General features: G+C 42.6%; 1 pseudogene; it reads right to left on the bottom strand.

The window, feature by feature from the left end:
* The window catches only part of LOC115146595 (gamma-aminobutyric acid receptor subunit rho-2-like), a 29,771-nt pseudogene extending 20,257 nt beyond the window's left edge, over positions 1-9,514 (bottom strand).
* Between the last annotated feature and the right edge of the window lie 5,960 nt (positions 9,515-15,474).

The following is a 15,474-nucleotide window of genomic DNA, read 5'->3' as shown; positions in this document are numbered from 1 at the left end:
GTAGCAGAGAATGTGATCACACAGTTGTCCAGGAACAGCTGGTGCTCTCATGCATGTTTCAGTGTTATTTGCCTCGAAGCGAGTATAGAATTAGTTTAGCTCGTCTGGTAGGCTCGTGTCACCGGGCAGCTCTCGGCTGTGCTTCCCTTTCTAGTCTGTAATGGTTTGCAAGCCCTGGCACATCGGCCGAGCGTCGGAGCCGGTGTAGTACGATTCGATCTTAGTCCTGTATTGATACTTTGCATGTTTGATGGTTCGTCTGAGGGCATAGCGGGATTTTTTATACGTTTCCGGGTTAGAGTTCCGCTCCTTGAAAGCGGCAGCTCTAGCCTTTAGCTCAGTGCAGATGTTGCCTTAATCCATGGCTTCTGGTTGGGGTATGTACATACAGTCACTGTGGGGACGACGTCCTCAATGCACTTATTGATAAAGCCAGTGACTGATGTGGTGTATTCCTCAATGCCATCAGAAGAATCCCGGAACATATTCCAGTCTGTGCTAGCAAAACAGTCCTGTAGCTTAGCATCTGCTTCATCTGAACACTTTTTTATTGACCGAGTCACTGTTGCTTCCTACTTGAATTTTTGCTTGTAAGCAGGAATCAGGAAGATAGAATTATGGTCAGATTTGCCAAATGGAGGGTGAGGGAGAGCTTTGTACACGTCTCGGTGTGTGGAGTAAAGGTGGTCTAGAGTTCTTTTCCCTCTGGTTGCACATTTAACATGCTGATAGAAATTTGGTAAAACGGATTTAAGTTTCCCTGCATTATAGTCCCCGGCCACTAGGAGCGCCGCCTCTGGATGAGCGTTTTCCTGTTTGCTTATGGCGGAATCATCTCATTGAGTGCAGTCTTAGTGCCAGCATTGGTCTGTGGTGGTATGTAGACAGCTACGAAAAATACAGATAAACTCTCTAGGTAGATAGTGTGGTTTACAGCTTTTCATGAGATACTTCCTTAGATATTCTGCACCAGCTGTTGTTTACAAATATGCATTGTCCACCCCCCCTTGTCTTACCAGACGCCGCTGTTCTATCCTGCCGATACAGCATATAACCAGCCAGCTGTATGTTGATAATGTCATTGTTCAGCCACGACTCTGTGAAGCACAAGATATTACAGTTTGTAATGTCCCGTTGGTAGTTTAATCTTCCTCGTAGGTCGTCAATTTTATTTTTCAATGACTGCTTGTTAGCTAGTAAAACGGAAGGCAGTGGGGGTTTGTTCGATCGCCTACGAATTCTCAGAAGGCAGCCTGACCTCCATCCTCTTTTTCTCCGTCTTCACGCAAATTACAGGGATTTGAGCCTGTTCCCGGGAAAGCAGTATGTCTTTCACGTCAGGCTCGTTGGACTCGTTAAAGGAAAAAAAAGGGGGGAAAAAAGCTTCTGCCACTTCTCATAAGAGATGGTAGCAGCAATATTATGTACAGAATACATTTTTTTAAAAGTTACAAACAAAGCAAAAAAAACAAACAAACACATTTGGTTAAGAGCACGTAAAACAATAACACGATTAAATAAAATGGCCCCCTTTTTCCTGCAATTTTCCCTATATTCGGTTACGTTACCATGGCTGTCACGGACATTAAAAGAAGAGGACCAAGGTGCAGCGTGGTGAGCATAAATTTTCTGTTTATTTGGAAAATGACGCCGAACAAAACAATAAACACTACAAAAACAAACCGTGAAGCTAAAGGCTATGTGCCCTAAACAAAGTCAACTTCCCACAAAGACAGATGGAAAAAAGGGCTACCTAAAGTATGGTTCTCAATCAGAGACAACAATAGACAGCTGTCCCTGATTGAGAACCCTACCCGGCCAAAACATAGAAATACAAATAATAGAATATAGAATACCCACCAGAACTCACACCCTGACCAAACCAAAATAGAAACATAAACAGGATCTCTAAGGTCAGGGCGTGACAAAGGCTTTTGCTTTTGCTGCCTTTTATCCAGCTGCAATTCTTGGCACTTTCATTCCAGCCACATCGCACCCTGCATACTACTACTGGTTTGCCTCTGGAGCTAAGCTTGCTCGGTTCCTGTATGGGAAACTAGATGTAGCTAGTAGTGCGGGAAACAATTTAATAGTGAAAAAAAAATGTTGTTAGGAGAGGGCAAAGCAAATGCATAATGTAAGTCTACAAACTGCATGCAGTCTACAAGTCAGTGTTCCGACATGCATACATTCACTTTAAACTTCCCACAAAGCACAGACTTTGAAAATGCATGGAGGGACTAAAATAAGCCAAGCCTGTCCAAGGAAAGCTCCTTTACTGGGCCATTTTGCATACAGAAAGTTACACACCACTAGTTCATCTGTACGAGTCCTGTGTAACTCCACATACATGTTTCTCTTCAAGGAGAGGAGAGGAGACTGTAACTGTATGAGCCTGAGTTAGTCAGTTTCCATTGTAGTGTGATTAGATCCATGTACCCTCTGTTGGGATGTTGGGGATGATTGTACTCAGGCTATTTCCAGCTCTGCATGACACTGTGATGCCCTGCTGAATGGTGTGTGTGTGTGTGTGTGTGTGTGTGTGTGTGTGTGTGTGTGTGTGTGTGTGTGTGTGTGTGTGTGTGTGTGTGTGTGTGTGTGTGTGTGTGTGTGTGTGTGTGTGTACAGCATGTGTATGTGTGTGTGACCCCCTGCTGATCAATGTTCCCCTTCGTTCCCCTGCAGTACAAGCCCCCCTACTTTCATCAGATCAGCTCCAAACAAGAAACAAGTTGAGATGAAAACATCAAAAGAAAAGAACACTTGTTCATGCTCTTTCTCTCTCTTCCATATTTCTTCTCATTTTCAAATGCAGCATCTCCAAACATTGTTAAAAAAAGCTACCTTTGTCACGAAGAAAACAATCCTAAAGTTTAAGTTGGTAGATTTCTCGGTTGCAACAAACGAAGCAAACTTTTATGTACGTCAACACAAAGACTAGCCCTGAGCAAGTCTCATCTGAACTCATCCAATAATACAAGTCTGCTTAGATTTCACACATTAAATGTAGCAACGGTCATTTTTTTAAACAATTCTAATAAATGCAACAGTTGAACGGCAGGAAGATACTCCAACTTTTGAAATGGTATAATCCATCAGATATTGACTGAATTCTAGCACATTAAACATTTCACTGGCACGGACATAGAGTTCAGGAATTTTGGTTGTAATTCAGGTACATTTACATTTTACATTTAAGTCATTTAGCAGACGCTCTTATCCAGAGCGACTTACAAATTGGTGCATTCACCTTAAGACATCCAGTGGAACAGTAGTGCATCTAAATCTTTTAAGGGGGTGAGAGGGATTACTTTATCCTATCCTAGGTATTCCTTAAAGAGGTGGGGTTTCAGGTGTCTCCGGAAGGTGGTGATTGACTCCGCTGTCCTGGCGTCGTGTCAAAATGCACTTTATTTTCTTATAATGCACTCTCTCTTATTGTATCAGGCATTTGAACAATATTTTGTGTTAAAATAAATAAAGGTATAACATTCGGAAAGTATTCAGACACATTTCCATGTTTCCACATTTTGTTATGTTACAGCCTTATTCGAAAATGTATATGTATATATATAAAAAATCTTAATCAATCTAAACACAATGCCCCATAATGACAAAGCGAAAACATTTAAAAAACATTTTTTTTTGCAAATGTATAATAAAAACAGAAATACCTTATGAATATAAATTCAGAGCCTTTGCTATGAGACTGGAAATTGAGCTCAGGTGCATTCTGTTTCCATTGATCATTCTTAAGATGTTTCTACAACTTGATTGGAGTCCACCTGTGGTAAATTAAATTGTTTGGAAAGGCACACACCTGTCTATATAAGGTCCCACAGTTGACAGTGCATGTCAGAGCAAAAACCAAGCCATGATGTCAGAGCAAAAACCAAGCCATGATGTCAAAGGAATTGTCTGTAGGATTTTGTCGAGGCACAGATCTGGGAAAGGGTACCGAAAAACGTCTGCAGCATTGAAGGTCCCCAAGAACACAGGCCTCCATCATTCTTATATGAAAGTAGTTTGGAACCAAGACTTTTCCTAGAGCTGGCCGCCTGGCCAAACTGAGCAATCGTGGGAGAAGGGCCTTGGTCAGGGAGGTGACAAAGAAATCGATGGTCACCCTGACAGAGCTCCAGAGTTTTGAGAGAACCTTCCAGAAGGACAACCTGCAGCACTCCACCAATCAGGCCTTTATGGTAGAGTGGCCAATCGGAAGCCACTCCTAAATAAAAGGCACGACAGTCCACTTGGAGTGGACTAAAGGACTCGCGAACCATGACAAACAAGATTCTCTGGTCTGATAATACCAAGATTTAACTTTTTGGCCTGAATGTCAAGCATCACGTCTGGAGGAAACCTGGCACCATCCCTACAGTGAAGCATGGTGGTAGCAGTATCATGCTGTAGGGATGTTTTTCAGTGGCAGGGACTGGGAGACTTGTCAGGGGGATAGATTAACAGAGCAAAGTACAGAGAGATCCTTGATGAAAACCTACTCCAGCGCGCTCAGCGCGCTCAGGATCTCAGACTGGGGCGAAGGTTCACCTTCCAACAGGACAACAACCCTAAGCACACAGCTAAGACAACACAGGAGTGGCTTCGGGACAAGTCTCTGAATGTCCTTGAGTGGCCCAGCCAGAGCCCGGACTTGAACCCGATTGAACATCTCTGGAGAGACCTGAAAATAGCTGTACAGCGACGCTCCCCACCCAGCCTGACAGAGCTTGAGAGGATCTGGGGTCAGGAGCAATGTTCCCTCTAATTATTTTCGGCACTGAGCAAATGTCAGCTCTGCTGAGTGCCAACTTGAACGTTGTGAAAATTCTGTGCAACTTCCAGTTTACTGTGAACACTGAGTCTGTACCCACTTTAAATTACAGTTTTAACAGTGGCCAAGTAGGCTACTGTGGCTGTTTCATCATACTGTGGCCCTACCAGAGTGGCCTGCCATCAAAAACAATGGATAAAATGCATCCCATAACATCCCATACTTTCTTCTCTGGAGCAGAGCGCCGTTAAAAGGAGTGGCGTTAAGTGTTGAGGAGGATCAACTGAAGTTGAAGATTCCCGGTGTCTGTTACACCCACCATTTGGTGTGACGCAGACCTGGTGGAGAGTGTGGTGAAACAGAGAAGACACTTTCTGTACAACTGAGTTTTGATGCAGTGTCTTTACCAGATAAAATCCATTTAGAATGTGTCACTTATCCCGTTAGAGATTTTGTCCCGAACCCATTACAGTGTTTTAGGTGTCAAGCTTATGGTCATGTGGCAGCAGTGTGTAGGAGGGAGATGTCTAGATGTGAGAAGTGTGCAGAAGGACATGAGACAAAGGAATGTGTAGTATCAGTGGGAAAAGTTGTGTGTCAACTGTAGGGGTACCCATGGTGCTGGAGATTTGAGGTGTCTGCTGAGAGAAAGGCATGTTGAGGTTGCCAGGATCAGAGTAGTGCAGAAGGTGTCGTATATTGAGGCAGTAAAGAGAGTAGTAGATGTAGATGTAGATGGCTCCAGGGTGAGGAATCCTAAAAGGATCCCTGTGAATAGGCTGAGGCCAATAGAGAGTGATAGGAGTAACATGTGCTTCAGTAAGGTTGTTTTTTTGGCGTTCATGACCATGGTTGATAATTGTACCGCAGGTATTGTAAATGTAAATCACAGAGGATTGATGTTAAGGTAGCAGCTGCATAGAAGTACTTGGGTGTATGAGATTTTACTGCAGCACAGTTACAAGATGTTTTGAATTATAATTTCTTGTCCTCCCAGGCTGATGGCCTGGTGTAGGGTCAGATAGGGCCAAAGTAGTGGAATAGTGGTGAGGTTTTAATGGGTGCAGAGTTAGTTGGTAGGGCAATTTTTTCACAAAGTGTAATGAATTCATACTACAGAATAGTAGGCTGATACACAGCTAATACAGTAGGTAGCGGCATGCACCTATAATATTGCTTGCGGACCGCCATTATATCGAAGAAGAAAAAGAAGTGGAACAGGGCTGACTCACCAGAGACAATTTCTTCGTGCTTTAAGTAGCAACGCCCATGGATCTGTCTTTTTCAGCCACAGTGCAGGTAGGGTAGACAGAGCATGGGTTTAGGTGGTTGCAAAACCTAACCGTACCCTATCTGCACTGTGGCTGAAAAACACAGATCCTTGCGCGTTGCTACTCAAAGCACTAAGAAATTATCTCTAGGTTCACTCATAGGAAATCCATGAAACATCTCATGAATTGTTCTCAATATGCTGCTGCACAAAGAACATGGTGAGTCAGGTTAGTAGGCTATAACAAGCTAGAGTACAGTATGTAACTGAAAACTAAGTAGACGGCTTTTAAAAATCCTCTTCGGATGCTTTAGAGTGTGGTAGCTGGGTGTAAGACATTTGGTTATTTGGAGGTACCGAAACAGAGGCTTACAACCATAGAATTAGAATACAGTAGAATGGGCATAGAATCAGTCCACCCATTATGGCATCATTGACTTAAATGGAGATGTATGTTCTAATCATTCTAAGTATATGAACTGCTTAAAACTCAGAAAATCTAATTGTTTAACCAACACACAGGTATCTATCCAAAAGTATTTATAGTTTACAGGATGTAAGAGTCTCACTTTGTGCTGTGCTTTTCTAACAAGCAGGAGAAGGTGTGTAAATTGGAGGATAAAAGTTGAGATCATGTTCTCTCACTTTACCTAATGTGTTTAATTGACCTGTCATGTTGGACTGCAGTTGTTACAGTACTGTGAATGGGCTTACAGCTAAACCATTGAACTCAGTAACTGAGTGAAGTCAACTAGCACAAAAGCATTACCATTTTACATTTAGCAGACACTCTTATCCAGAGCGACTTACAGTCATTTAACATTTACATTTAAGTCATTTAGCAGACGCTCTTATCCAGAGCGACTTACAAATTGGTGCGTTCACCTTAAGACATCCAGTGGAACAGCCACTTTACAATAGTGCATCTAAATCTTTTAAGGGGGTGAGAAGGATTACTTTATCCTATCCTAGGTATTCCTGAAAGAGGTGGGGTTTCAGGTGTCTCCGGAAGGTGGTGATTGACTCCGCTGTCCTGGCGTCGTGAGGGAGTTTGTTCCACCATTGGGGGGCCAGAGCAGCGAACAGTTTTGACTGGGCTGCGCGGGAACTGTACTTCCTCAGTGGTAGGGAGGCGAGCAGGCCAGAGGTGGATGATCCATCCATCCAGTCCATGCATTCAACTAAGGTAGGTAAATACCATGAATGGGAAATTCATGCAGTCTGTGAAAGATGTTTAAGGTGTTTCACATGACATCTTACAGATAAATGGGGTCCCCTGAAAACCATCCAATAGGAGCATATCTGGATTCTTCGGCCAGTGTGTGTGTGTGTGTGTGTGTGTGTGTGTGTGTGTGTGTGTGTGTGTGTGTGTGTGTGTGTGTGTGTGTGTGTGATCCCCCCCTACCTCCGAATGCTGGCCTCATGGTGAAATCATGATCATCTACTTTCAGAAGCTGCTCTGTCTTCAGCTTGCGATTTTTGGTCACATCTGGAGGCTTCTTTGTCAAGGAGCTGGTATAAGACAACACAAGACAACACCATAATAAGTCACAACGACTGTCTGGCGGAATAATACATTTCTAACTCGACACAAGCACATCTGGAATGAGATCAAATAAAACTCTAAATGAGTGGAGAATATCTCACTTTGGTCTCTCTGAGAATATTCATATAGTAGCGAGTGGGTTAACCGTATTGGCGTGATGTGTAGGGTGCTTGCCTTTCAAGCCAGTTACCGCCCAGTTCGCTACATTGGCGTCCGAAGTGGGATGGCGGACTGTGAGGCCATCATCTGAGTAGTCAAAGCACAGGGACGTGCTTTCCTCGCTATATGAGCCACTTTACAATTGCCGCTAAGTGGGCTAACCCTATTTGCCAAATGCATAGGCCTTTTACACCAGCGACCCGTGTTCACGTTCATGCCCTGACGTTCGCTATAACATAAAGCACAATCAAAGTGGAATGGAAATTCATGTTGCTTTGCCTTATTAAATGAAAACAGTAGCTGCAGTTCTCAACCCCTATTGGGTGACATCCAGATAACTGTGCTTCCCTCCCTGATGGCTTTGACAGATGGCTTTGAGACACGTGGTCATGCTGATCTTACTCAAGGCACTGGCAGCCAGCCGCTAAACTGTAATTGATGAGTGGGCACAACAAGTAGGCTATACCTAGGGTCTTCCCTGGCTGTCTAGTGTTGCAACCTTTTCTCACAGCATTTCACATTACCCTGTATGTAAAATCAGAGACACTCCATTTAGTATGATATGTTATGTTTCGTATAGAATGTAATCATTTGTGGATGTCCATCACCCATTTTGTATATGTTATGAATTACAATTTGTATTATATGTTAATAATTAGCAATACGTGTTTTATGTTACGAATTTACAAACCTACAATATGTTATGAAATTGCAAATCGTATTGTATGTTACTAATTTGAAAAACTTATGATGGGTTAAGGTTAGTGTTGGGGGAAGAGTTAGCTAAAAGGGTTAAGGTTAGGATTAGGAGAAAGGTTATCTAACATCCTAAGTAGTTGCAAAGTAGCAAGTAGTTGAAAAGGTGCTAATTAGCTAAAATGCTATAGTTGTCTGTGACGAGATTTGAACTCACAACCTTTGTGTAGCTAGACATTCGCATTATAGTTTTTGCCCCAAGTAACCATTGTCTTATGTAACCACCCCAAACTTAACATTTCATACTAAATGGAGAGTCACGGATTTACATACAGAATAATACGAAATGCTCTGAGAACAGGTTGCGTGTCTTCTACTACTGTCTGTCTGGGTCTTGTTGGATTTTCACCGCCTCTCTGTCCTTTATAATTAGTTATTAGATCGTTTTTCCATGTCCAATTTTGCATATCAAGTTTTGTGAATTTCAATGATTATGATGAAGAAGAAGACAACGGATCTTGAACCACTGCACACCACAGAACCACCCCTGGGTGAGCAGTATCGAGTACAAACTTACGTGCCATGATTTGCTGTCTCTGTGCCATGCTTTGCCGTCTCCACGGTACCCGTCCATCTCCGTACTCGGTGTCCGTGATTACGGCATTCCCCGGTAACCACCAGACAGAATAATAAAAACAGCGATTTAGTCAGATAAGGCATCGTTATGCGTGCAAGTCTAAAATTCCACAAGTTACTCCAAAAGCCTCGTTAAGTTGACCTACAGGCACACGGATTTGTACGCATCTCCTCGCTCACGGGAAACCAAGCGTTCAGACAGGCATTGCATTGCAACTGCGATGGTTTGATAATGTGTAGGTTGTGTTTGAATACGGCCGCTTGGGAATCTATACTCCGAGACGATTCTTCCGATTGTCATTGGTTAGCAACTGCACAGCTGTTTTGATGCCCAGTGCCCCCAGTCACGGTTGGTCATCGTCGCAGCGAACACGCAGGCAGGGAGCTCCGGGTCTACACAGCTGTCATTTTTAACATGCTTGATAAAACCCAGGAATAGGTATGTAACCTAATAATAACACAACCTCCAATGTACGGGGGCGCAGAGAGGGATTGCTACAACTAATCTTGGTCTGATTCGTTTTTGAGTGGAGATACTGAGGTTGCGGAATGTGTGGGCAAAACATACAAACACTATTTATAGGGATAGATTATGCCCACTTTAAGATTCTCGTTGTGCAGTACAGTTAAGTGAAAAGTGCACGTGTAGAAGAAGAAAAGAGCAGCCCTATTATGCATCACTTGTTTCCAAATGTTCACAGTTCAAAGTTGCGCTGCGCTGTGCAACGGCAGGTCCCATTAGTATTCTCTCTGTGATTCCTCCTTCCTCTCAAGTTGAGATGATAAGGGCCAGTCTCTGGGGGGACCTGGGCTCCACGCTGGGACCTGGCTCTCAGGTCCGCAGGGGGGGTAAGAGGCACCAGGGTCCCTGGGGTACCTCCGGTCCCCGCCGCGGCGCGGAGAAGCAGCAACATCAACAGCAGATGGCGCGCGGCTTTTTGTTACGTGTTTTGTCGTCGCCCACTCAGCTCTCACTCTGCTCCAGCCCCTGAAATGCATATTATCTGGATTTCAGTGCAATTCTCCCCGATCGGTGCTATTTTGGATCCTTGGGACGCCCCTACCCCATTGACGTTGTCATTTAACTCTCCTGTTGTGTTCCGGTCGAATTGGACCGATTTAACGTTTTTTCTCTGACAGATGTAGTTAATTTAATCTGATTGTCATAAAGTTCCATTACTTTGTCCACGCAGGGCATCTGAGCACGCAAAATACATGTTGATGATTTTTGTTACATTTTGGGTGTTTTATTTCACTTTTGTACACCTCTGGTGTTACTTTTTGACCGGTCAATAAAAATGAACTGGTGAGACTACAATTAGTGTATAAAATTGAGTTCAGGCTCATGCCCATTCATCAGATGGACACACTTCCTCTCCCAAACCCCCACATGCATGTGTGTTTGAGAAAACACACACCTCACTCCTCTTCTTGGCTTCCATGTCAACCCCCACGGGAACCTTTCACCTGTTGGCATTCTCACAAACAATCGCAACCTTTTTTCAATAATATATAGAACTTTTCTTGCAGCTCTGGTATATAAAGCTTTTTGGAGGTCTTGCTCACAATTCATTCTGTGGCTGTCACGCCCTGACCTTAGAGATCCTGTCTCTATTTTGGTTTGGTCAGGGTGTGAGTTGGGGTGGGTATTCTATATTCTATTATTTGTATTTCTATGTTTTGGCCGGGTAGGGTTCTCAATCAGGGACAGCTGTCTATCGTTGTCTCTGCTTGAGAACCATACTTAGGTAGCCCTTTTTTCCACCTGTCTTTGTGGGAAGTTGACTTTGTTTAGTGCACATAGCCTTTAGCATCACGGTTTGTTTTTGTAGTGTTTATTGTAATGTTCGGCTTAATTTTTCCAAAGAAAATGTACGCTAACCACGCTGCACCTTGGTCCAGTTCTTCCAACGTCCGTGACAGTGGCAGCACAATGACCAAACGATATACTGTATGTGAGGCTCTTGATCAGATCTTTGATCATGACACTGGTGAGGAAGAGAGAGGCCAGGAAACTGACAGTGAAGTAGTCTGTGATAAATAGCACAATATGTTTAATCTTAGTATTTGTTATAGTAAAAATAATCCATACATAATGTTTTTTTTATTCAAAAACAAGTTGTATGAGCTCAGGTCAATAAGGCCTACAGGCCATAAATAGCTAATAGAAGTTCAAAACTTCTATTGAACTTAAGTTAATAAAAATATATAACACAACATTAGGTGATAAAATACGGATGGGGTGGTCATTTTGGACCGAGAACACAAAATTAATTAACATGAAACGAACACAACCAGAGGGTTAAAAGGGTCCCCAGCTAGAACAGTGGATCTTGGCCGATTCCGGCTGAGAGTAGGGGCACTCGGTTGAGAGTCAGACTCGGCCGATGTCATGTGGCCCGAGTCTGGGCCACCTACTGCAGTATTACTTATTGCTAGGATGCGGGGATTGAGCTCGGACCGATTCCGGTGTGAGTTATCTGGCCCAAATGTATTACCTGGGGCTCGGGCAGATTGGGGCTACTCTCTGGCCGATGATTACATGGGCTGCTTTATATAATTAACATTTAATTGTTTATTTTTTCCATATTTTCTCATTGTTTCTGTGATCAAAAAATACAATTAACATTTAAATGAAATTCTTTAGGCGTCCTGTGTAGTATTTTAGTATTTTCATACTTTGTGCAAGGCAATTGATAAGCATTAAAAACTTTGTGGATGAAACTTCCCGGGGGGCGCAGCGGTCTAAGACACTGCGTCACAGTGAAAACTGCGTTTCAACAGAGGCTGGTTCGAGACACGTGCCGGCCGGAAGACCCATGAGACGACGCACAATGGGCTCAGCATCGTCAGAGTTAGGGGAGGGTTTATCCGGGCCGGGAGAGTTAGGGGAGGGTTTGGCCGGCCGGGATGTCCTTGTCCCATCGCACTGTAGCAACTCCTGTGTTGGGCTAGGCGCATGCCGCTGACACGGTCACCAAGTGTATACTGTTTCCTCCAAGACAAAATGTTTTTGTTTTTTTGTGGATGGGTATAATTTGTATGTATAAAATGTATAATAGTAATATTTAAAATGACTAAATCAGGTAATTTTGTATACATTTATTTAAATTTGCATCGGACCGCTTCTGGGGGGATTCTGGTAAGTAGCTGAGAAAGACGGCTGAATTTTGATAGACAGATGTACTTGGGCCGATTCTGGGCAGTCATTCATTTTGAAGTGGGGAGCTTCTGGGCCAATTCCTCATTGCTAGCTGGGTTAGGGTTAGGTAAGGGTTATGGTGCTCCTCAGAGGAGGAAGGGGAGGACCATCCTCCTCAGTGAAATTTCATAAAAAATAAAAATAGTGAAACATAATAAAGTATTAAAATACACCTTTTTGCAATGAAGGTCTACAGTAACTCCAACAGCACTGTCTGGGGTAGAACCCTGGTGTTAGCTTCTGTCCTCTTCTGGCTTACCTTGACTTCAATACAAAACCTAGGAGGCTCGTAGGCCTCACCCCCTTCCATAGACATACATGGTAATTCTGACCACTTCCAGAGGTCGTCCTCCAACCAATCAAAGCTTTTGCAGTATGAACTGACATGTTGTCCAACTAATCATAGAATTAGGATCAGAGAATGAACCTAGTGAGTTAGTGAGAAGGAACAATCTTCCCATTTTCCAACAGATCATTATGGGGGTTCTATGTGTTGAGAGGCTTGGTGAGATTGTTGGATAGAGATTATGAGTGAAGAGCGATAGTTTAGCATTTTTGGGATATTATTACATTTATTAAATAGTTTTTTCAAATTACAGGAGATGGAGGATGTATATTATAAATAGTTTTCTTCGTTGTAGAACTTTATTTTTGTGTTCAGTTAGTGCAATTTATTTAATTTTGCTTTGCTAACTTCAGTAGCTAGCTAGCTACCAGCACAAGTGTGCAGTTTTGTACGCCAGAATGGCTAACGCTGCCGAAAATGTTGTGGACTTTTTTGTTGAAGAACCTCTTTCATTCTCTTGGATACATGGAAAAGGTGTGAATTAAAAGTGAGGGTCGACCAGCTTCATGAAAATGTGAGGGCGTTCAATACAAACTTGAATCAAAAGTGTAGCTGGTTAACAGGGAGCCTTTCATCAGGCTATTGCTGGCCTTACCTGCTTTTTGTAACGTCTGAGCCTTGCTCGGACGCTGTGACCTGAAGAACAACGATCGTTCAGCTAAATGAAAAAACAAAAGCAGGGCATGTAAGAATTTGCTTTTAGGAGGACAAGACTAGAGGGAAGTTCCATTAACAAGGGCAACTACAAGGAGCTTGTAGAGGTAATTGCATGTTGTGATGCTTTACTTGCTGAACATATGGAACTTTCAACTGTCTCTTCTGGGATGTTAAAAACAATTCTGAATTATTTGATAGCTTCCATCGCCTCATCCATGAAAAGTTATATTAAAGAGAGAGGTTGACGCAGCGCATTTTTTAGCGTGCGCTCAGGCTTTCCACTTTCCTCCGTTATTTATTTAGCAAAGATGATAACACATAATCACTTTGGACAGACACAAGCAAAAACTCATGACATAAATGTTGCAGCAGCCTAGGCTACACCTAAACATTAGAAATCTAGATCATTAGATCAGGGCTTTAGTCAGGAATTTTTCTTGGGCTTGTCACGCCCTGACCTTAGAGATCCTTTTAATTCTCTATTTGGTTAGGTCAGGGTGTGACTAGGGTGGGCAATCTATGTTTTCTATTTCTTTGTTGGCCTGGTATGGTTCCCAATCAGAGGCAGCTGTCTGTCATTGTCTCTGATTGGGGATCATATTTAGGCAGCCTTTTCCCACCTGTTGTTTGTGGGATCTTGTTTTTGTGTAGCTGCCTGAGCAGCCCAGAACGTCATGGTCTAGATTGTTTTTGGTGAGTTTCACATTTATGAAACATGTGGAAGCGTGGTCCGATCCTTCCACCGACGAGCATGACAGGGCTACTTTAATGTGTCAAGTGGACAAGATGCGCAGTCTGTGTTTGACCTCGTGAATTTTGAGGTGTCTTAGTTGAAGTTCATAGAGAAACTTGTTGTCCAAACCTACTATGTAATGGAATATATCTGCTATTTGTATTTACAGGGAAGTCCCCTCCTGTTCCCTGATTAAGAGGTGATGAGTACTCGACTCCACTACAATTGTCAACTTTCTCCTGACATAAACTGAAGCCACATCTCATGTGCCTGCTCATCCACTGGCACGTTGAATGTTTCCCCTCCAAGCACTGAGTACCCCCTATCAATTTTCTCTCATTACTGTATGTAGTCAATTACTTACACTCACATTATTACACATCAATGATTTTCCTCCTTGCTTGGACTAACTTATTCTTAGCTCTTTTGTCAAACTGTGTACTGTGTTGTCTTGTAGTTTTTTGTCTTACCAGTCAAATCCTGTACTGCACTGGTCAAGCCTCTGAACACCTCAACTCATGCCTCATTCAATCACTGCTGTGATCCCTTTCCAACATGATGTAAGTAGCCCTCTCATTCCCATTCCCCATAATATTGTACCTTAAATGTCTTTATTAAATGCTTTAGGTTAAAATAATTAGTCTTTGATGATTTTTGAAATACACTTTGTCATCTCTGTGCGTTCCTCGTCTATACCAAGTCACCAGCCTCCACTGCTTTCAACATACAGTATGCCCGGACATCTCCCGCTGTCACCCGAAGCAAGCCACTGAAACGGACTAACAGAGCTGTACTGCCGGTTCCCAGTTATTATGTAGGCTAACGAAACTTTAGTTTGCATGGCCTTTCCATATTAAAAAAGGATGAATCCATTCTGTAATGTGTCTGCGTTGCAGCATTGCCCCTCTATTCCCTACGCACACATAATCCACTCAATATTTATAGAAAGACAATATGACAAATTGAATTGGTCAAACTGATAAACATGCAGTTATTAATTTGATGTTTAATTTAATTGAAGACATCAGTGTGTGCATATAGGAACTTTACATGTTATAGCCCAGAGTGCCCCTTATGGAAAAACAACATGATTTCACATGTGGAAAATCAAATGTTTTCATTTCCAGAAGATTTCACATAACATTTCCTCTTGTTTTGCACATGTGAATCTATGTGTTTTTGGAACACTTCAATTGTGATAATGTGGATTTTTACGTGTGAAAATATAAGGTTTCACATTTGGATTCAAATTTTCACGATATTTCATAGGCAGACAAAAGTTAATCATTAGAATACACAGGGTTTTCAGCTGACATATTTGACATACTTTGACTACATTGTGCATGGCCATTTGTTCAGTAATTATTATTTAACATGTCCTTTCCTGGGAGTTGAACTCACATCCTCTGCATTTACAGCATTCCCATCTTCCTGCTATGACACCATGCCTGTATC

Source organism: Oncorhynchus nerka, linkage group LG18, assembly GCF_034236695.1.
Source record: "Oncorhynchus nerka isolate Pitt River linkage group LG18, Oner_Uvic_2.0, whole genome shotgun sequence".
NCBI lineage: Eukaryota > Metazoa > Chordata > Actinopteri > Salmoniformes > Salmonidae > Oncorhynchus > Oncorhynchus nerka.
Note: the sequence above shows the minus strand (reverse complement) of the source record. Positions and strands in the feature narration are given on the sequence as shown.